This window comes from Gopherus evgoodei, chromosome 4 (assembly GCF_007399415.2).
Source record: "Gopherus evgoodei ecotype Sinaloan lineage chromosome 4, rGopEvg1_v1.p, whole genome shotgun sequence".
Lineage (NCBI taxonomy): Eukaryota > Metazoa > Chordata > Testudines > Testudinidae > Gopherus > Gopherus evgoodei.
This window is the reverse complement of record NC_044325.1, coordinates 147506646-147528401: the sequence shown is the minus strand read 5'-3', so window position 1 is coordinate 147528401 and position 21756 is coordinate 147506646. Positions and strand designations below refer to the sequence as shown.

Genomic DNA, 21756 nt, shown 5'->3' with positions numbered 1-21756 from the left:
AGGGAATCTACCTTCTTTGCTGGTGTTTAAAAGGCCAGATTCTGCTTCTCGTTCTACCGGCCTAACCCCCACTGACTGCAATGGAGTTGCCCTGGTGTAAATTCAGAGTAACTGGCACCACGGTTTGGCCTGGTGCATTTTCATGTTCAGAAAACAGAGTAAAAAGGCACTTTGTCATTTCAGGTGAACACCCCCGCAGGGAACACGCCCACCCACCCACACACCAGCGTGCACCATTCAGAACTCACCCTTCTCACAGAGATCTGTTCAGATTTCTGAAAGCAATATTGTCTGTTCAAGCAAGAAAAGGCCGTGACACTTACACAGTAGCACTGGCAGAGATATTTACCTCTTACTGGGGTTTCGCAGCCACTACTTGTGCATCCACCAGTCTCCAATAGATCTGCTCTTTACAGAGAAGGGCAAACATCAGGGCATCTGAAAGCAGAGGGAGAGAAACAGCCACTTGAATAATGATACCATTTATGAGAGCTCCACCAGAGCAAATCAGAAAGAATCACAGCTCCTTGGGAGCAAGCTGACTTGGAATAACCCACAGCTGCAATTATCCAGGCATCGCAATCAGCTTGTCTCCTCTGTGCCACTAGGAGGGCCCAGCATTCACACCCACACATGGCCTCTCATACCCATGCACACCCACGTTCTCTCTCACACCTTCACACCCACACATGCCCGCGTCCTCGCTCACAACCACACACGCACATCTCTCTGGTTCTGACCGGAAATCCCACCCTTCACCTGAGAAACCTTTCCCGATGAAAGTTTTATTGAAACGGATATGTTTATGCAAAAAGTTTTGCTCTCAACAAATTGGCATTTTTCCCAACAAAAAAAAGTGTCATTAAAAACTTCCTGACCAGCTGTACTCATGACATAATATGCTGAACAAATTTCAGCCGAAGACCAAACCAGCCACCCAATTGAAAAAACAATCTTTTAAATAATTCAAGGGGACCCTTAAAAATCTCTTCAATAATTCAGTGGTCCTAATTTTGAGCTCATTTGTCCCAGTTTTAAACTCCATTGATTTCAGCAGAGCTATTCTTGACTTCACTGGTGTCAGTGTGATCAGAACCAGACCCAATATACACTCACACTTGCATGTCGAGCAGACACACTGACTCAGAGTATAAGTAAAGCAAGAGAGCAAACTAATAGTGACATTTTCACCGCATCGGCCTGTCACGGAGTCACCGGGCGATGCTCTGGAACTGCTCCCCACCAAGCCAGGCAGGACTTTGGGGAGCCTCCTCTCTCTTGGAGCAGACTTGTTCAGGGCAAGAAGCTCACACAGCTTCACCTCCTGGGTCTCTCCTTGGAGCATTCAGCATCCTCTGCCCCTCCGTGCGCTTCCCACAGCGAGTCCACCCCAGCGGGGTCCCGGGGAAGCCACCGGGTTCTGCACCCCCACTTTGCAATCAGACGTGACTCTCAGCCAGCCAGTAAAACAGAGGTTTATTCGATGACAGGAACAGGGTCTAAAACAGAGCTTGTAGATACAGCGAACCGGACGCCTCAGCTGGGTCCATTCTGGGGGGCAGTGAGCCAGACCCCCAGGTCTGCCCTCCACCCTTGACCCCAGCCAGCTCCAGACTAACAACCCCTCCCAGCCCCTCCTCTCTCCTCAGCCCCTTTCCCGGGCCAGGAGGTCACCTGATCCCTTTGACTCCAACACCTTCAGCTGGCACCTTTGCAGAGGAGGGGCCCAGGCCATCAGTTGCTAGGAGACAGAGTGCCAGGCATTTAGGTGCACTGGCTCTTTGCTCTGCCAGATACTTAAGAACTGCCATGGGGACACTGAGGCACCAACACAGTACTCAGAGAAAACATTAAGAACTTTCCCAGTTCGTCACATGGCCTTCTTCAGACAGGGGCTCACCCCGATATTATCATTATGGTAGCACTGTGGATCAGGGCCCTGCTGCATGAGGCACTGTACATACACCTATTAGTAGACAGCTGCTGCTTTGAAGAGTTTGCATTACAGGTAGAAAAGACAGACAAAGGCTTGCAGAAGGAGCCACCATTCTCCTTGTTTTACAGATGGGGAAACTGAGGCACAGTGCAATGACATGACTTGCCCGCGGTTACATAAGCAGAGTGTGAACAAGCTGGGAACTGACCTCAGACCCGCTGAGTCCCAGTGCAGCATCTCAGCCACAGGACCGACCTTTCTTAGGAACAGCTGCAGGATTCGCTTTGTAAGACCGCCACAAATAATAAATGATACAGATAGACAGACTTACACTGGTTCCCCCAATGGTAAAGCATTGCACTTACTTACCACCTGCTTATTGTCCTGATTACACAGTGAAACGAGGGACACAGGAAAAACGCACTGTGCTGGCAGAGACAAAACTTTTATGGGTAGGTCTCCTGGGAACCTCAGCAGTGGCCTGGCAACATGAGGTACCTGCAGACACCGCACCTGGACACTGCTAGCCAAGTTGCTGTTCAGATTTGGGCACAACCCACCCCATTCTGTCTGGCTGCTCCCAGGCAGACTCAAATAGCAGCTGAAACCCTGAATTTACACACTGCTGTCAAGTTCCATTGCTGGAAGGTGAATCATCACAACGAAGAGTATTTAAAATAATGCATTAATTCAGAGCCCTGTGAATGCGTACGCCAGCACAGGGACTGAATCACAGCACCCCCCCGCTATCAATGCCCATAATAATACACTTAGCAGGCAGAGGAGAGGAATCAGTCCTGGAGCTGGGCAAGGGACGAAGCACCTGCTCCACTCCAAAGTCAGACAATATCTGCACACCCGACTCCCTGCCCCAGAGAGACCAGCTCTACAGGGAAGAGGGGAGCTCAGTCTTGCCCCTGGCACCTCTGCTGAGGCCTCCAATGGTGGTGATTAGCGCTGGTGGGGAGGAGAGGGGTGGGGTGTGATGCTGACACCTGTCCCTAGGTGCTATTGTAATAATTTCTACTATGGTAGATGCGCCAATGGAGGTCAGGACCCTGTTGAGCCAGGCTCTGTGCAGAAATCTAGGGAGAGGCAGCCCTTGCTCCATTGGTCTTGACAAGACAGACAAGGAACTGAGACACAGGGGTCAAGGGACTGGCCCACAGTCACACGTGGAGCCTGTGAGTGGCAGGAACTGAGCACACGGCTCCTGCATGCCGCTCCAGAGGGTCTCTCCCCCCATGTAACCTGGTGCTGATTTTTAAAACAATTTCAAGATTTGGGGGGAATTTTTTTAATGTTTGTGCAGGAAAAAAAAATCACATCATGCTCCCAGGGACTGATCCAGCCCTCAGCACTGTGGTACCTGAGCACCTCACGGGACTAGCTGAGAGCCGGCAATAACAACCACTCAGGCCCACTGAAAGGCGCTGGGCTGAGCACTTCTGAATGTCGTACTCCAGGTCACTTAGAGCAGCTCTCGCAAACAGATGGGACCAGAACCCGAGTCTCCTGCTCCTAGCCCAGAGCCCTAGTTAGGGGGCAGCACTGTCTCCCAGTCCCTAGCCCAACAGCAACAGTGCTACAACCCCAGCCCAGTGTGCAGCACATGAAGGGAAGGTGTGCAAACATCAATGCACCCACTTCACAGAGCTGGTGCACCTTCAGCAGGCCACAGGCTGTGCCCACAGAGCGGTGCAGAGCATTCATGTCATCTCCGTTCCTTGAGTGAAATTAAACAAATAAATTAACATTTTACTTCCTGCAGCTTTAAATAGATCCCTCTTAATATGTATGGTCCTGGGGTAGGGATGGCTCAGGGACTCTGGCGCCAGAGTGAGGAGAAAGCAACAATCAAGGTAACAGCCTCGATAGCAGAAAGTCCATTCTGCATCTGAAAGGTAAAATGACAACATCATGGCCCTGTTTACTGCCTGCTGGGACCTGACAGGGTCCAAGGTAAATAATCACGTCCCCTGTAAAACTTCAGTGCCGAGCCAGGATTTATTACAGACAAGCTGGAATCAGTAAATACTCTCTGTGCTGATGTAGACGCTCATGAGCAGCTCTGGCTGACCTGACGCACAGCCAGCCAGGAACCGGCCCTGTCAGAACAGGCTGAAGTGTCCCAGGCTAGCCAGCCACCAGCCCCCTCAGAACAGGCTGACATGTCAGAGCCTGCCAGCCAGCCACCAGCCCCCGGCCCCCTCAGAACAGGCTGACGTGTCACAGCCAGCCAGCCACCGGCCCCCTCAGAACAGGCTGACGTGTCACAGCCAGCCAGCCACCGGCCCCCTCAGAACAGGCTGACGTGTCACAGCCAGCCAGCTACCGGCCCCCTCAAAACAGGCTGATGTGTCACAGCCAGCCAGCCACTGGCCCCTTCAGAACAGGCTGACTTGTCACAGCCAGCCAGCCACCGGCCCCTCAGAACAGGCTGACGTGTCACAGCCAGCCAGCTACCGGCCCCCTCAAAACAGGCTGACGTGTCACAACCAGCCAGCCACCGGCCCCCTCAGAACAGGCTGACGTGTCACAGCCAGCCAGCCAGCCACCGGCCCCCTCAGAACAGGCTGACGTGTCACAGCCAGCCAGCCACCGGCCCCCTCAGAACAGGCTGACGTGTCACAGCCAGCCAGTCACTGGCCCCCTCAGAACAGGCTGACGTGTCCCAGGACCAGCAGCCAGCGGGGAGCTGTACGCACAGAGGGAGAGGCTGCCCCTGCCCCAAGCGGCTTATATCTAAATAGACAACACAGGCACAAATGGGAAGAGACTTGCCCAAAGTCACCCACAGAGCTGGGAAGAAAACTCGGGTCTCCTAAGCTCCAGTCCCGCGTCCTAAATGCGAGACCAGCTATTACCTCTCTCCTCACAGCTAGGCAGGAGCCAGTTGCATATAAGGAGAACAGGGCCAGCTGTAGGGGCACCCAGATGCAGGGCCACAAGGTTGGAGGCTTTTAAAGCCAGACCGAGCAATACAGTACTCTGTAAGCAGTACTCTGTAAGGAACATGCTTTTACCAGGAGATGAATTAAATGGCCCTAAAAGACCTTTCCCACTCTAGTTTCTATGACGGACAATCACTAAACTGTGCCCAGTCTCTCCCTATCCAGACAGGACCCTGCCCCTTCTACACTCAGCTCTCCGCTGCTTGCTCTGTGCTCCAGCCACTTTTGCTCTGGCAGGACCCTCTGATGAGACAGCGGGGTTTTGTTAAAATTCCACCACCCTAGTGCAGGGAAGCTGGAATAATCCCTGCTTATGACAGAGTCACTCTTGCTCCATCAACCCCAGTCAGAGCTGGCTAATCCCTGTGTCCCAGTACAATACGGCCGAAGGGAAATCATAGGTCTTCGGAATAGACTGAATTGCACCCTGTGTCAGGTACCTGCAGAAAATGTACAGGGCGGGGGAGCACTGAGATGGGGGAGGGGAGACACCATCCGAGGAATCCGCCGATAGATCCTCTCTTCCCCAGCCCCAATGTTAAATTGCACACACGGCCAGTTCACACATCCAGCTATTTTTCAGGAGCAAAGTCTCAGTATTTCCAGCAGAGGCATGTAAGTTTGGTTGCCAGCTGGTGGGATTTCCCCACCGCCTGCCCTCCTGTCTGCAAACATGTGCGCCCCTGGTTGGCGGGGGCATCGCAGCCGAAGAGGGGAAGTTCTTGTGGAGCCCCTGCACTCTGCACTGAAAATACAGCACTTTGGCCTCTGCCAGGAGCAGGAGAGTGCTGAGGAGCTGAGCCTCTCTCCAGGAAAGAGCATCCACCTCCTCACGTTAACAGTGTTGTCTGCAGGCCGTAAGAAGGGAGCAAACACCATTGACCCACGGCACGCCATCCTAATCAGCTTGAAATTAATATTGGTTGCTAAGGAATGTCTATTCCTTCCCCACTTCACAGAGACGCATGGTCACAAGAGGCTGTGATCCCACACAGACGTATGAAGCAGGATTGCAAATCACAATGAAGAGCCAGCGAACAGACAAGGAAATCTGCTGCTGCTGTCGCTCCTGGCTGCTGAGGACCCAGGGAAAAGACACAGACTCGAGAGGAAGGAATTTATGGGACATGCTTGGCAGACCAGCCCCTGACCATACTCTGGGCTTCTGGCTGCCTGCCCATGTGGAACCCTGCCTGGCGGTGCCTTGTCAAGCACCTTCCTGTGTTGCCTCTTTGCTGCCATTTAATTAACTCACACATCTGTACTGGCCCTTGGCACCACACCTCCGTGACTGCAAAGGGGAGCAGTGCTGTCTAGGGACTGGAGCAGGGGCTAGGAGTCAGGATTCCTGGGCACTATCCCTGGCATCGCCACTGAGTTCGACAAGTCACCTAAGTACTCTGTGCCTCAGTTTCCCCAGCTGTAAGATGAGGTGGGGGGTTGAAAGGCTCAGCTGGTTAGTGCCTATAGAGAGTTTTCCCTACTGGAGTACCAAGTGCTGGCGTGATGTCCCATGAACATGCAGCAGCATGGCACCATCCCTAGATGGCACGGTGGATCTGCCTGGCAGTGTCAGTGCCCCAGTGAACCCCTACCCCTCCAGGAGTGCAGTGCCAGGAAGGGAGCATGCTATCCTGGCACCATCGCCCCATTGCTTTGGGAAGTCGATCTAAAGAGTAACCCTTCTTCCTCCCCTCCTCCCCAGATTCCAAGCCCCAGGATATTTCTTCCCTTCCATCATGTATCCCCCTCTGCTTGGGGATCATGCACTGACACTGTAGGAGCTCAAACAGGTGTCACACACTGACACTGCCAAGCAAGGGCCATGCTCCCAGGGTTCAAACAGCAGGGTGCACTGTACTCATGGGCAGACTGGAGGGTACAGAATGGCAGATGGCCCCTCCAGCGCCACGTGGGGAATGTACCAGGGATGGATCCAAGCAGGCACAGCAGTGGGCAGCTGTCCTTGTTCAGGCAGCTCAGTGCCTGGCCTGGCCGCTTCATTCTCCCCTAGTTTATTCCCCCAGGCTTGGGCTGCAGATGTGATTCCTAGCAGCAGCTGGTTCTCTGATGCTACATGCCTGTCCCACCAGGCCAGCTGGCACTGGCTGGGTTTTTCATAAACAAGGACACAGCTGTGTTACAGTTGAGCATGCATCCCAGGACGCACGTCCCCACAGTGCTCCCTGAACAGCAATGAGGGAAGGTGTTGGCTGGTACCATGCAGCAGGGGCAGCATCTTGAAGCCAATGCTCAATCCACTGTCACTGTCAACACCTGCCTCCCTCCTTTTCACTGGAGTGCTGCTGGGAGTCAATATGCCTTAGTTCTGTTCCTAGCTCTGCCACTGCGTCTCTTAAGTGCTCTGTGCCTCAGTATCCCTGTTGTAAAATGAAGGTGGGGGTGGTGAGGCTCAGATGGTTAGTTTCTACAGAGTGCCTGGCCTGCCAAATGCTCATGTCCCCACACACAATAACAAGGATTGCCAAGCTCACCTCAACCTAACACGGGCAGCAGGGCACGCACACTGGCCTTTCACGGTGCAGATGGTGGGCACTGAGGTAGAATAACTGAGCAGGCCGAGCTCGCTTTATGGCCAGCTGAACCAGGGAACCGTGCCGAGGGCCAGCTGTCGTGGCTTCAGAGATTAACATGGCCGGTGATCAACGGTCTCTGCTCTCCCAGCCCCTCTCACTGCCGCCCCATGGGCTCTCCCTCCGGGTCTGACCTGCATCCTCCCCCCCTTGACTGTTACTATCTGAGCACCTCACACTCTTTAAGGTGTTTATTTCGCGGTCTCCTGGATGCAGGGCACGGATGCTACACTGGGCAGAGCGGCTATGTCACTGCCCCACGGCCACAAGGAGGAGGGGGCTACGGCTGAAGGAGGAACTGAACCCATCGCCCTTCAGGCCCCATGCAACAAACCCGCCCCTCTGCTCTGAGCCCATCGGCTGTCGGAGAGACCAGCATAGCCAGCCCATGCTGCCTACATGAGCCTGGGTACCCTGGACCAGGCACCGCAGAAGCAGAAATTACCTATTGTCCACTTTCTTGCCCCAGAATAAAATAGGCCGATGGGTTAACTGCGAGGTGTGGCTAGCAGAGTTTAGAACCGTCTCGGAGTGGGACTGTCCCTGCACGCTGTGGCATCATACACACGAGAAAGAGAGTAAAACCCATCCTGTCCTGTGGCACCACAACTGGCTACAGTTCTGCCCTTGCCTGGCTCTCCAAGTGCGAACAGAGCTCTCTCCAGATTCCCTTACTTCAGTCAATCTCTGCTGCCTCCCCTTCCCCTCGCTCCCCACCATGAGCCCCATCCACAGCCCTTGTTCTGGCTAAGTTCAACAGGATCCTGCAGAGAGCATAGGAGGACAGCCTCTGGCCCATAGCTCGTGAGCCCCATAGGGAAGGGGCCTTACCTACTTCGCTGTCTGTATGGCACCATGACCAGCGATGGCATGTACCAAGACAACAAACAATAATGCATTAATGACACAAGCCAGCAGTTAGGAGAGGGAAACTGAGGCAGAGAGTGCAAAGGGCATGCCCGAGGTCACAGAGCGAGCCAGCATTAGCAGTCAGGAGTTCTCACTCCCACTTGCCTGCTTTAACCAGCATTGCAGGAAGCAGCACATCAGATACAGCTGAGAAAGAGACAATGCCACCTCCCCCACGGCCCTCTGCGTGCATTATCCTTATGGACTGCTTGCGGGGAGAGGTGACCATCTGCATGTCTCTCGCCGGCTGGCACCGACAATACAAACATGATCTTATCGGACTGCTCGGAAGGGCCAGGCATCGCGCACTGACAGCAGCTGCTTCCACTCAGCGTCACAGCCAGCTTCTCTCCCCAGCAAAGAGGGGATGATTTATTTATTTCTCGCTGGGCAAAGATGGCCCGACAGCAAGATAGAACCCTTCGAACATTTATGGTGCTAACTCAGCAGGGAGGGGGGCTGCCCGTGTGCTCTCTACTTACCTTATGGAAAAACCTGGGCAACGTCTCAGGCCTGACACAAACATTCCCTGAGCGCCTCTCTCTTGCTCTTTTCTATTTCACAGTGAAAGAAAAAAAACGGTCTCCCATCCCAAATGTGACAAACGCTGCCACTCAGATGGGGCTCACAATGCGGGTTTTCAGTCCCTTTGTTGAAAGGATCCTTCCTATTGAGAAAGCAACTTCATGCCCAGGGTGCAGTTAATCTACCCACGTGTAATGGGCCTCCAGCCCTGCGAGTGAGACACCCTTTGGAGAGACAGGAATGGTAGATCGGTTGCTGAAAGGTGCAGATCCCAATGGGTATTAGGGGTATTCCCGGAGCTCTTCGAGGTCCAAGCTGAGACTGGGGACTCCTTGCGCTGGATGCTGCCTGGAATGACAGACAATCCAGGCCCTGTCGAGTTTACAGTCTAATCAGACCAGAGATACGAAGGGAGGGAGGAAAGGAAGGAATATTAACTCCATTTTACAAGTGAGAAACTGAGGCATCATAACAAGGGGGCAGGTTTTCACAGGAACTTAGCACGGTGGGTGCCGACTGGGAAAAACTGGCAGTAAGTGTCACAAGGGGAGCTCTTCAGACAACCTGTCCTTGTGTGACCTGCCCAGGGTCAAACAGGGAACGTGGGGCAGAGCTGGGACCTGATCACAGATCTCCTGAATCCCAGCCCAGTGCCCTAAGTGCAAACTCATCCCTCCTTTCTGGAATCCTGGTGAGGATGAAACTTATAGCTAGGGGGCCAGGCCCATGACTGGCCCCACAGACAGTCATGCTGTGAAAAAACTGCCTCTGCAGGAAGAGGATTCCTCTATCGAGTGAAAATCTATTGATACCTAGAACCTGCACAGCAAATGCAAGGTTAATGCTGAGCAAATCCAGAATTCACAGAGAGCATTTCTGGTGGGGTTCTGGTAATGGGCAGAGATAAAGCAGAGTACTGCACCTGGGCGACACTGATCACAGGACTGCAGCCCCATCCTCGGCTACCCTCAAAGCCCGCGGCACAGCCTTGCTGCCTACCCAGCCCCATTCCACACAGCTGCTCACATTCTCTGGGTGAAAAACTCCATTCTGTCACCTTGTGCTCCTGAGAACAGTGCTAGAAGGGGCTCATTAGATTACCTACTCCGAGGCCCTGCATTATAATCTCTCTCTAACAAGGGCCTTCTCCAGGAGGTGCTTTTCCAGCCACAATATGAAAGTGTCAGTCACCAATCACCTCCCCGTGGATCTGAAGTATGAGGAGGCAGCAGAGGGCTGGAGGGCATAGGGATCAGACACAACCCCCACCCCAAGCGTTAGCAAGTTCATACTGACTGTCATGAGCACAGAACCATCCCATGTTGCAGCTGCTGTTCATTCCTGAGACTCCCAGTTACTACATCACTGTCTCCCTCCTCTGCCTTGTGCACCCAAGGAGATGACACCTGCAGACTTTCTGAATTCAGCAGGTTTCTAAATGGATTTGGCATTTCTATTGCTAATAGGAATATTCACTGTTATGCTAAATAGGACAAAACTGTAGCTGGAATAGGCTTTGAATTGCATTGTTCTCCACTAGAGTTCAATCAGCTTCAGAAGAGCTGGGACCAGTCACTGTTGGAGACAGGATAACGGGCTAGAGGGGCCTCTGCTTTGTTGCAGGAGAACACTTGGTGTGTCTCTACATCTGGTTAGAGTACACCCACCCCACCAGTGAAGGCAGAACACGCCGGAGCTAGGGTGAATCTAGCTAGCAGGGGTAAACGATAGTAGTGTAGACTGGTGGCACAGCTTTCAGCAGGGGTTCGTTCCCGGAGTATGTACCCAGGGGCTGAGCGGGCTTGCATTCATGTAGCTCACCCAGGCAGTCACATATTCACTGCTAGTGTTCCCCAAGCCAGTCCAATCAAAGCTAGCCTGGGCATGCCTGACCACGCTCCCATCTCACCTTTACCTGCAGTGCAGATGTGCCCTACTCAGTGTGTTTTGTTCTGCCCAGGTCCCTTTTAACAGACCAAGGGGAGCACCAGGCAACAGCAGGGCATCGAAAAATGTGACTTTCCCCAGGGGAAGGATTTCAGAGTTAGTATCTGTTCCAAATCAGCGAAAGGTCAAAATAGAGAGAATTTTCACAACAACAAAATGCTGAAAAGTTTACAATGGGAACCGCAGATACGGAAAACATCAATATTCTCAATGGAGGCTGAATGATTCAGGATGTAGTGTTTCAAACATGAATCAATTGTTTTGAATCAGCATCCCAGAATGTAAAATGTCTCCTTTAAAATGTCGATTCGAAATGATATTTTTCATCTGGAGTCTGCTGACCTGGGAAACGGAAACATTTTGCGTACAGATGTGGTCTCCACATCTCAAAAAAGATATACTAGCACTAGAAAAGGTTCAGAAAAGGGCAACTAAAATGATCAGGGATTTGGAACTGGTCCCATATGAGGAGAAATTAAAGAGGCTAGGACTCTTCAGCTTGGAAAAGAGAAGACTAAGGGGGGATATGATAGAGGTATATAAAAATCATGAGTGATGTTGAGAAAGTGGATAAGGAAAAGTTATTTACTTATTCCCATAATGTAAGAACTAGGGGTCACCAAATGAAATTAACAGGCAGCATGTTTAAAACAAATACAAGGAAGTTCTTCACGCAGCGCACAGTCAACTTGTGGAACTCCTTGCCTGAGGAGGTTGTGAAGGCTAGGACTAGAACAGCGTTTAAAAGAGAACTGGATAAACTCATGGAGGTTAAGTCCATAAATGGCTATTAGCCAGGATAGGTAACGAATGGTGTCCCCAGCTTCTGTTGTCAGAGGGTGGAGATGGATGGCAGGAGAGAGATCACTTGATCATTACCTGTTAGGTCCACTCCCTCTGGGGCACCTGGCATTGGCCACTGTCGGTAGACAGGATACTGGGCTAGATGGACCTTTGGTCTGACCCGGTACAGCCGTTCTTATGTTCTTATGTCAAAATTGGTATTTTCCCACAGAAAATTTGGATTTTGACAAATCCCATTTGTTCAGATGTGAATTTTTTTCAGGCAAAATATTTCACCCAGGTCTAATGATAACCCTTGGGGACAGTGAGCCCCACCATTTACACCCTAAGAGGATGAAATATAGCCTAGTGGATAGTGCACTGGACTGGGAGTCAGGAGACCTGTTTACTTCCAGCTCCACCACTGCCTTAGGGGTTATCTTGGGCAAATCTGTTCCCTGCTCACCTTTAGACTGTGAGTTCTCTGGGCCAGGGGCTGCCTTTTACCAGGTGCACTTATGTCACCTAGCGCAAAGGGGCTCAGTTACAGTGAGGGCATTCAGGAACAACCTTAATACAATTAATAACGTAATTAACATCACAAGTCAGGCCAGGACTGAACCCCTTCTTGTCCAAAAGCACAGAAACAGGAGTGCCTGTCTGCAGTCTCTGCCCTTCCCAAGAGCCCTGTGCAATTCCCCTGGTAATTACGCTTCCTGCAACACACAGTGATTTGCATGTAGCGCCCTCTGTTCAATAAATGATTCAGCCGGAGCTCAAAGCTGCTCTCAGTGACGTGAGGCAGGGACTGTAATGTACACCTCGAACCACTCCCCATAATCACCGGCAAGTCAGCCACTGCCTTCTCCCGCTATGATTATTTCATTACAGTGCTGTGCACACAGGCAGAGTAAATATTTATGAGTGAGGCCGAAGCTGCCAGGGGAAAGGGTGAAATGAAAGATGGCTGGAAGCCATGCACAGGGAATAATTCATGGCGTGGAAAGTGAACTCGACTGAGCTGGAGAAACAATGGGGTTAAATGATAAATAAGCAGTGGGAATTTCACAGGCATTTGCACATGGGGAATCCAGTGGAACTGGGCAGCAGGGGTCAGGGATGAAGCAAGCCACATGGTCTACTCAGGCTGGGCACAAATTATAGATCTGGAGGCCTAAAGGACAAGCATGATCACTCTTCTCTTAGTATCTCTTGGTTCCCAAGTAGGAAAGATGAGCCAGCCCAGGACAGTGGGGTGTAACCTGAGACAGCAAGGCATGACACAGGATAGCTTCACTTGGCAGAACTCAGGACATGGGGTTCTTAGTGAGCAGGGTAGTTAACCACAGGAGTCATTTCCCAAGGGATGCAGCAGGTTGGAGTTTTTAAATCAAGACCAGATTTCTCTGTCTAGCTCACTCAGAAGCTACTGGATGCCCTGAAGGGATTATTGTGTGGAACTATCTGGCTCAGGTTAGGCAGGAGGTCAGATCAGATAACCATAAGGGTATCTTCTGGCCTTAAGTCTACAAGACTAAGCTGGTCTGGAATGGCCCAGGGTAACGTGGGAGAATGGCACTGCACAGGACGGGACAGCAGAGAGTGGGAGAGCATGGCCCAGGGGAACATGGGAGAATGGCACTGCACGGGACAGGACAGCAGAGAGCGGCAGGGCATGTCCCAGGGGAACATGGGAGAATGACACTGCACAGGACGGGACAGCAGAGAGTGGCAGGGCATAGCCCAGGGTAATGTGGGAGAATGGCACTGCACGGGACGGGACAGCAGAGAGTGGCAGGGCATGGCCCAGTGGAACATGGGAGAATGGCACTGCACGGGACGGGACAGCAGAATGTGGCAGGGCATGGCCCAGGGGAACATGGGAGAATGGCACTGCGTGGGACGGGACAGCAGAGAGCAGCAGGGCATGGCCCAGGGTAACGTGGGAGAATGGCACTGCGTGGGACGGGACAGCAGAGAGCGGCAGGGCATGGCCCAGGGTAACGTGGGAGAATGGCACTGTGCAGGACAGGACAGCACAGAATGGCAGGGCATGGCCCAGGACTGCGCAGTGCAGCATAGGAAAGCATGGAATGGACGGCCTGGGACAGCACGGCATCGCTGCTATGGGACAAATCCCAGGGGGAGGTTAGATCTGTCACTCCCGTTACAATAACAGACTCAGCCCCTCCTTCTTTAGCCTTCCTTTGAAGAGCACCATCCAGAGGCTGGCACTAATGGGATTACCCTGCGGCCTGTGGTTATGCCTGGCAGTCACTCCCTGACTCAGCTAATGAGTGGCTCGCGGACCACAGATGTGTATTTAGGAGATAGGCCTTCTGAGCCCTGAGTACTCTGAGCCGGTCGAGTGGGCTGTGGGCCAATGGGGAAGGGGCTGGTTTCTTTCCTTTCCCTCTGCTTGACTCGCACATCGAGCTCTGCCCCTCTCAGCACCCAACTGGAAGGGACACCAGTGGGTTAACACGCCTGGAGAGCAGCATTCCTCTGCTTTCCTGGGTCCAGCACCCCATCCTTCCACTTCTAGCTCTCAGGGAGCTCTATTCACAGCACACCCCTGACCATTCCCATGTGCGCATGGATGGGCACCAAATGAATATTAACTAACTGCACAGGTACGGAGCCTGCGGGGTATTGGCGGGCAGCTACTAGACAGGCAGCTGTTAACAGCCCTGAGAACAGCAATAGGCGCCATCTGTGAGATGGTGGGAAACACCTGCTAACTCAAAATAGAGGAGCCACTGCAACAGTCTCCCTCAGCCTGCTGCTGGCCATGGGGAACTGGACTTAGGATGTGCCCTTCGGGGTTGGCTATGGAGCCATGGGGAACACAAAACCATTCCCTGTCAAGGGAGTGAAATTACATCCGGGGGCGGGGGGAGAGGGGTGTTGCACAGGTCATGGGAAGCAAAGACTGCTCCAGTTCCCGCCTGGTAGTGTGCATCAGGCTGGGGTGCCACTACCCTGCTCATGTGCTCTGGGATGTCCTGAGCTACACTCTGAACATGGCACCAACCCAGTGCAGTATGGGAGGATCCCAGCAGTGCTGTGCCTGGATTCACACCAGCCTGCAAACCGCTTGGTTCTCGCAGCAAGCAGCAGCTTCTCCTTTGCTGTGATGCACTTGGCTGGAGCCTTCCCTCTGGACTGCTTCCAAGAGCACAAGGTGCCAACAGGTCAGGCATCAAAGAGGAAAGACAGAAATGCACTGGCTGCTAGAAATGAGAGCAGCAGCCACCAACATACAACTAAGCAAAGGGACAAAGGCCCCCAGAGTCCTGGGCCTGATACAGTGGGTGATCCCAGAGATGGCACCAGCATCCCCACCTGAAACAGGGGCTGACAGCACGCACCTGCCTCTGAGAGGGGCTGAGGCATTGTGAGCATTAGCAAAGCACTTTGCCCTTCTCCCCTGTTTATACCGGTCCAAGTGGGCATGAGATACTACCACGTCAGACCGCTGGCATGTGGCAGCCCCTGAGGAAGCAGAGGTGACGGTGCTCACTGCAGCTTGTCAGAGGATCTGACCCAAGACATTTCTTTTCAAGACATCTCTTAGTTAAACTGCTCCTACCCAGAGTGACCCCATCAGGATGTGTTTCAGAGGCATCTCTCGTTCTCAGGAAGAAGCTGCACACCCAGATGACTGTCCGTGTCCCTCTCTTCTCCTCATTACCCAACAGGACAGGGAGAGGGGCTCACACACCCCTCCATACCCCAAGCAATCACTGCTCCAGGTTACCTGGGTTGGAAAACTGTCTTGCTACTCTGGGGTATTAGGAATTTTACTAGAGCCAGTTTGTTTCCTTTGTCACCAAGATGCATCCCACTGCAGGCAGAACAGCCACCCAGAGCAACCTGCCTATCATCCCCACTTTGCTCACACATTCCAGCAAAGCACCCAAAGCACATGCGTGGCTTTCAGTATGTGAGTAGCTCCTGAGCATCCCATCTGACTCCCTGGCAAGCTCACGTTCAAACCCAGCTAGCTCTAACCTCGCCCTGTATCTGTCTGAGGCAGAGAAATTAAGCTTTGTGCAGTTTATTCCACCAGGAGTCATTTGGCCAGTTCCCAGAACAGAAGTTCTGTAAGATCAGGCTTACCCTCTGTATCAGAATGAGGGCTTGGCCCTGTGTTCTCGCCAAAAGCCCCCGTCCTCCCCTTACTCTAATCCTGCCATTAACTGTGGAACTACTGCCATCCTCCACCCCAGAAATAGGAGAAGTGAGTCCTGTGTATCTAGTGCAAAAATTCTTTGGGACCTTACAGAGTGAAAGCCGCTGTGGCTGTAGTAGTCACTGCATGGACACAGAGCACTGCTTGTTACACCCATTCCCGCTCCCCTACGCGGATCCTCCTTGCTAATGCTGGTTCTGGGGTCACTGTACCTTCTCCCTCCTCCACTGGGCTCTGTGGGGTTCCTTTGGCTTTATCCCCTGCATACTACCTTAATTAAGGTTTGGATCGGTGACGCCTTGGGCCACCATCCTCTTTCCTACACACAACAGGCACCGGAGCCTTGCAGATCGCCAGAACAGCTTGAGATCCTGCTGTGGACTCTCTATGCTAAGCTGCCAGTGCTCATATCACGTATCCTAGCAGAAGGTGCTAGACTAGCAGTCAGGGAACCTGGGTTCTCTTCCAACTTTGCCACTGACCAGCTGTGCAACCTTTGGCCGATTACCTCCCCTCTCTGGGCCTCGGTTTCCCCTCTGTCACTGTGTCTATTTAGAGTGTAAGCTCCCAGGGGAGATTCTCTCTCTAGCGGTATGTACAGTGCCTAGCACAACAGAGCCTCCCTGCGCCAGTGAGATCCCTGCACTCGGGGCAGGGACTGCATCCTGGGCTGCCAGCAGCTGGTGGGAGGTCCCACAGGTGGGGGCGAAGAGGGGGCTTTCCTCTAATAACGCCCCTCTGAGCCTGTCCTGCGGTAGGCGTATGCTGCCCTGTGGCAGGGTTGCGGCTGCACTGGGAGGAATGCTGGAAAGGAGCAGCAGTGAAACACCACAGTTCAGAGAGGCAATGCGCATTTCTGCCCTGTCCCCAGCTGTACCTAATTACCCACAAGAGGGAGAGGAACATTCCTCCCAGGTAAGCTGCCTCCACACCACGTACCTTGCTGCAAGGGCTCAGGCTGTCTTCAGGTGGCATCCTGGAGTCAACTCCCACCTTGACCAGGAGAGGAACAGCTCCAAAACCTTTCACAGTGCAGGGCAGCTCTGCCCGCCCCACAGTTGCTGCCAGCGCCCTGCTCCAAGGGGTGACCACACAGCCTCTGCTCTAGAAGGCTCCTCCCCCAAGCTGGCATGGGCCAGGCCTCCTTGCTTCAGCTTCTGGCCAAGAGGGTCAGGAAGAATTGCTTTGCCCTCCACACACCGCCCTGGTCTCTGTATTCTGGGGGTTACTGCACCTTCCTTTGCAGCAGCTGGTGCTGTGACATCAGAGACTGGGCTAGGCAGATCCTGGGTCTGATCCTGTCTGGCTGTTTCTATTATTCAGTATTTCTATTTCAGTAGATCCTAAGGACCCTGTCGGGGATCAGAGCCCCCTGGACTGGCTGCTGTAGGAGCAAACAGCACAGCACCTAGGTGCTGATCTCCAGTCTCCCTGGTGGTTTGCATTTCCCCTGCTAACCGCAGTGTTTGCCAGTTGCATTAGATCCCAGGCAGCTGCACAGTTCGATAATGAGCCTGGCTCCAAGATGCACCCCCAGAGCTCTCCTGTCCCTCCCACACTGGTGCCTGCCTCTCGTTCAACCTTCGCTCAATTCTCTCTCCTTTGCCTGACTCATGATTTCCAAGTGCAGGACATCTTCCTCCCAGCAGCTCTTCACATCCTCAGCTTGCAGATGCCCCAGTTCTCCAGCCCTGCCACTGCTGCTTGTCTGAGCCAGGGGTGGAGATTCGGTGTGTAGTGCCAGCCCTCAGGACGGCCTCGAGCCTGCTCAGCACAGGGCTCTGATTAGCCCCACAGGAGCGCTGGGCAGGTGCCTGGTCTGCGTCTCCGAAACCGGGTGGAAACGGTTCATGAAATTTGCAGGGGGGGTTCTCTCTCTCTGGCTGGATTCTTCTATGGCCTCCCCCCACCCCTACCCCACACACATACACTTTATCTCCTTCCCTCAGGCCTAACCTGACTATTTGCATGCTACAAAAATACCAATACAAATAGGATTATACAGCTGGCACAGCGGGAAAGCGACCAGAGGAAAAAACAGAAGCAGAAGAGGGTGGGGGAAGGTGTAATTCATGGGGAAGCATATCAGCACAGAGACGATCTGGAAAAGCACCGAGGAGATGGCGTGTCACAATGCAGGACATGAGCCAGAGGGCAAGAGAGGACCCAGCGAGGCAGGATGGCCCGTAACAAGCTCCCCTTCACTCTCTTTTTTTAGCATGAATCTGAAGAACATGCCAGGTGTTGGGCACCTTCCCCACCCAACCTGATTTATAGCACCTCCTTCTATCCAAGCCCTGCCACCTCGCTCTGCCAATGCCTCTCAAACCCAACACAAAGCCCCCCGCTACCCCTGGAATCTCCCCACCACACACAGTTCTGCCAATGCTCCTCAATGCCAGCCTATAGCGCCCCTCACATTATTCCAGTTCTGTGCTCCCCACCCAGCTTTGCAAAGGCATTTGTGTCCTGGACAGAGCCCCTCCAGAGCTCTGCTGACACCCGCTGGTCAGGATGGACAGTGCTGGATGGCCACACCCAGTGCTCTGATGCAGCCCAGCAAGGAGGCTGGGTAGACCCTGTCCTTGGGGGAGCATCTTGTAAACCCCATATTCCTCATCTGTATAAAATTGTGATATTGCATATAAAGCATGCCTTGTGAGGTACCAGGGCAAAGGTTATACTTAGCTGAAAGTCACTGTTCTGTCTAAATACATATATTTTTAGTGCATATGAAGTTATGAGAATTGTGTTGTATGGTTGGCACTAAAATATGCTCTAAGTTGGGAATTCAGCCAGACATTAGCTCCCCAGAGACAAACAGTAAGGAAAGTAACCAGCGCCAGGGTGGAGTGTCAAACATCCATCAACAACCACAGCAAGGGAGCTACAATTCAATGACTCACCTGCCTGAGGCCACACCAGGGGTATTGCTCAACCTTGCCTGAGGACTCGGCCATGCCCACGAGACATGCCTGGACTTGTGTTCCCCAGAACAGAGCACAGGGGTCCACTGCTTGACCTTTCCCCTGCCCCCACCTAGGCTGCAAGCAACAAAGATACTCAGAAGACTCAACAGAAGAGACTGGCCCAGGTTTAAGGGACAAATCTGTATATTAAGGACTGCAATATCCAGTGGGGTGAGAAAAACTGCTTAATCAAGATGTTGCCCAGTCTAATAGGGTTGAGAGTTTAGACCTCGTGCTTATATTTTATTTTATTTTGGTAACTAACTGACTTTTTGTCTATCACTTATAATCTACCTTTTGTAGTCAATAAATGTGTTTAACTGTTTATCTTTACCAGTGAGTTTGCCTGAAGTGGGGTAAATCTGCTCAGGTTGGCAAAGGCTGGTGTACATCCACTTTCCATTGATGAAGTGGTGAATCAATTAATGAATTTGCACTGCCCATCTTGAGCAGTGCAAAGTGGTATATTCCTGAGGTACAGTGCTGGGAGCTGGGGGGATTTGGCTGGTGCCTTTCTCTGTGTGATTCATGAGTGGCTCTGGGAGCAGTCATGCAATCTAACTGGGTGTGGGGCTCTACATGTTGTTGTGCTGAGTGATCACAGCACCTGGTGGGGTTTGCTGCTGGTCACCAGCAAAGCATTGTGAGAGACAGCCCAGGCTGGGGAGAGTTAAGGTGCACAGCAGTCCCACAGCCTCAGGCTGCACCTCGGGGATCCCATCCCAGACCCCATCGCTGAGAGGGGACTGCCCCCTTCCTTCGCTGAATCAATTAAATGAATTAATATGCAAGCAAATGCTCTCTGCTTGAAGTGGCCATGAGTTGATGGGATACAACTGGGCTGACTCCCTTGAGTAAAGACACATCTAGGCAATTTCAAAAACGCCAGTGGGTCTGTCGGCTAAATCCGCGCTCCACTTTTCATACTATGGCCTGCATTGTCCTGGCCTCTTCAAAGATGGCACAGCCTAGCATGGAAGTATTGAGACCATTTTTAAAATATGAACTATTTCCTCGATTAAAAAAAGAACCAGTTCTCTCTGCGTCGCTGGGGCCGATTGTGTACGTCCATCCAGAGGTGCCTACGCAGTATCATCAGCCTGCAACACCACAGCCAGCACATGAGTGGGTGATGGAGCCAGAAGCAGAAATGAAAGGAGGATGAGGAGAAGATGTTGTGTATTGTCTCTCATCCTTCCACCGCCCTGAACTGACCGAGCGGCAGAGGGAGCGGTGCACCCAGCAGCACACACCTGGCCGGCCTGCCACGGGACACCCATTGGCAGGACGAGAGCAAGAGGCTTCCTCACTCCCTGCATTTCACCCAGGGAAGTCTCTATCTCACTAACAAACACTGCCCCATCTTCCTCCTCACCCAATGCACCCCCAATACCTCCCAGCCCGCTGACATCCCCCAGCCCACCCACGCACACCCCAGCAGGGCAGGATCATAATTCTTTGTTTCTCATTTCCAGTGACTACAACCGGAGGCCGGAAGCCCAGGCTTCCCCTTCCAAAGGCTGGCAGTCAGACCACCGCAGGAAAGCCCATGCTGCTTGTCACACTAGCATGTAGTGGCTCAGCACAATTCCTACAACAAGGGCTGGCTCACGGGGGCTGTTTGCAGCACCAGGGTCCATTCCAGCAAAGAATCCTCCGGCAGGGGAATTGCCCAGGGTTGCAGCCCATGACTGCAGGACAGTGAGGTGCAGGAGGCAGTGGGATTCCTGCCCACTAAGGGGCACTGGGGCTTTCCCCTTTGTTGGGAGGATTTAGCCGTTCCAAATAAGGCCAGACCAACTGCTGCTCAGTGCAGTCACATGTCGAGAACGCAGGCATGGGAGCCAAGAGGCCTGGCTCCGCCACTGACTCACCTTGTGTCCTTGGACAAGTCACTTCTACTCCGTGCCTCAGTTTTCGCCTTGCCATAATGGGGCTAGTGACGCCACTGGGTATGCATGACTGGCAATTTGCTAGCATTCCCAGGAGGCTGGAGGAGAGTAATTATTTCGCATTAGCCTGAGAGCAGAGGCAAACAGCACCCTCTGGGTGAAGCCATTCCGCAGACCCTGCTCCCCAGCAGATGATGAGGATAAAGGAGATCTAGTTGCAGGAGAGCCGCTCTGAGAAGAGTTCTGATCCTATTGCAAAGCAGCACTAGACAGTTTCAGTGTACAACTCCCCTGGAGGGGAACTGCTCTTGCTGAGCAGGAAGAACAATGCCGTCAAGTCCGCAGGGTTAAACGCCTTGTCAGCCGTGCTTACCAACCTGCCCTAGGCTGCCAGAGCAGGCTGGCTCCATCAGGGTCAGGGATAGTTCAGCGTTATGCAGGGAGGTTACAGTGCATTAATCAGCCTTTTCTCAGGGCAGGGCTGCTCCTAGCTAACTCACATCAAGTTTAGAGACATGCTCAAAATGCATTCATTCGCCAGGCCTTCCTCTGAACACGGGGTGCTGGAGAAGCCCGATCTCCCAACACCTGCTGCTGCAGGGTGCGGGAGGCCTGGGGCAGGAGCCTGTCCCATACCGTACTATGGCCTCTTTCCCACAGCAAGTAGATGCGTGGGAAGCCACAGCTCTTCTGTCCTGAGGGCAGCTAGGATTTGCTGCCCATGATGGTGAGGGGCCCACAGGAAGGGGACATGAAGGAACACATCTCAGAGATGTGCAGGGGGAACCTATAGGCAACAAATGGCCGAGCCCCTGCCATCCCCGTTTAGACCAGCAACAGGATTTGCCCAGTAGCTGGACCACTTTGCCCCTCCCAGACAGCTGCTGTTATCCACAGTTTGCGGGATAAACCGAGGCATGGAAAGGTTCAGGCCCCGATTTCCACTCACACGGTGACTTCCATGGGAGCGCAGGTGCTTGCTGTACTGACTCATGGTGGAGGGGACCTGCCTAAGGCATCATGAGGACATCTGTGGTCATGAGGAGACCAGG

General features: G+C 52.9%; 1 protein-coding gene across 6 annotated transcripts in view; it reads right to left on the bottom strand.

The window, feature by feature from the left end:
* TAFA3 (TAFA chemokine like family member 3) overlaps positions 1-21756 on the bottom strand; it is a 77081-nt gene that overhangs the window by 42513 nt on the left and 12812 nt on the right. Inside the window, exons 1-3 of one of the 6 annotated variants that reach the window (XM_030561741.1) lie at positions 20687-21146; positions 8876-9306; positions 350-438 (exon numbers count right to left, since the gene is read on the bottom strand). The gene's annotated coding sequence lies outside the window, so the exon portion shown is untranslated. Of the gene's footprint in view, positions 1-349; positions 439-1321; positions 1361-8875; positions 9307-16782; positions 16805-20686; positions 21147-21756 lie in introns of those variants that run through there. The other 5 variants (XM_030561740.1, XM_030561742.1, XM_030561743.1 and 2 more) reach the window with 5 other exon arrangements.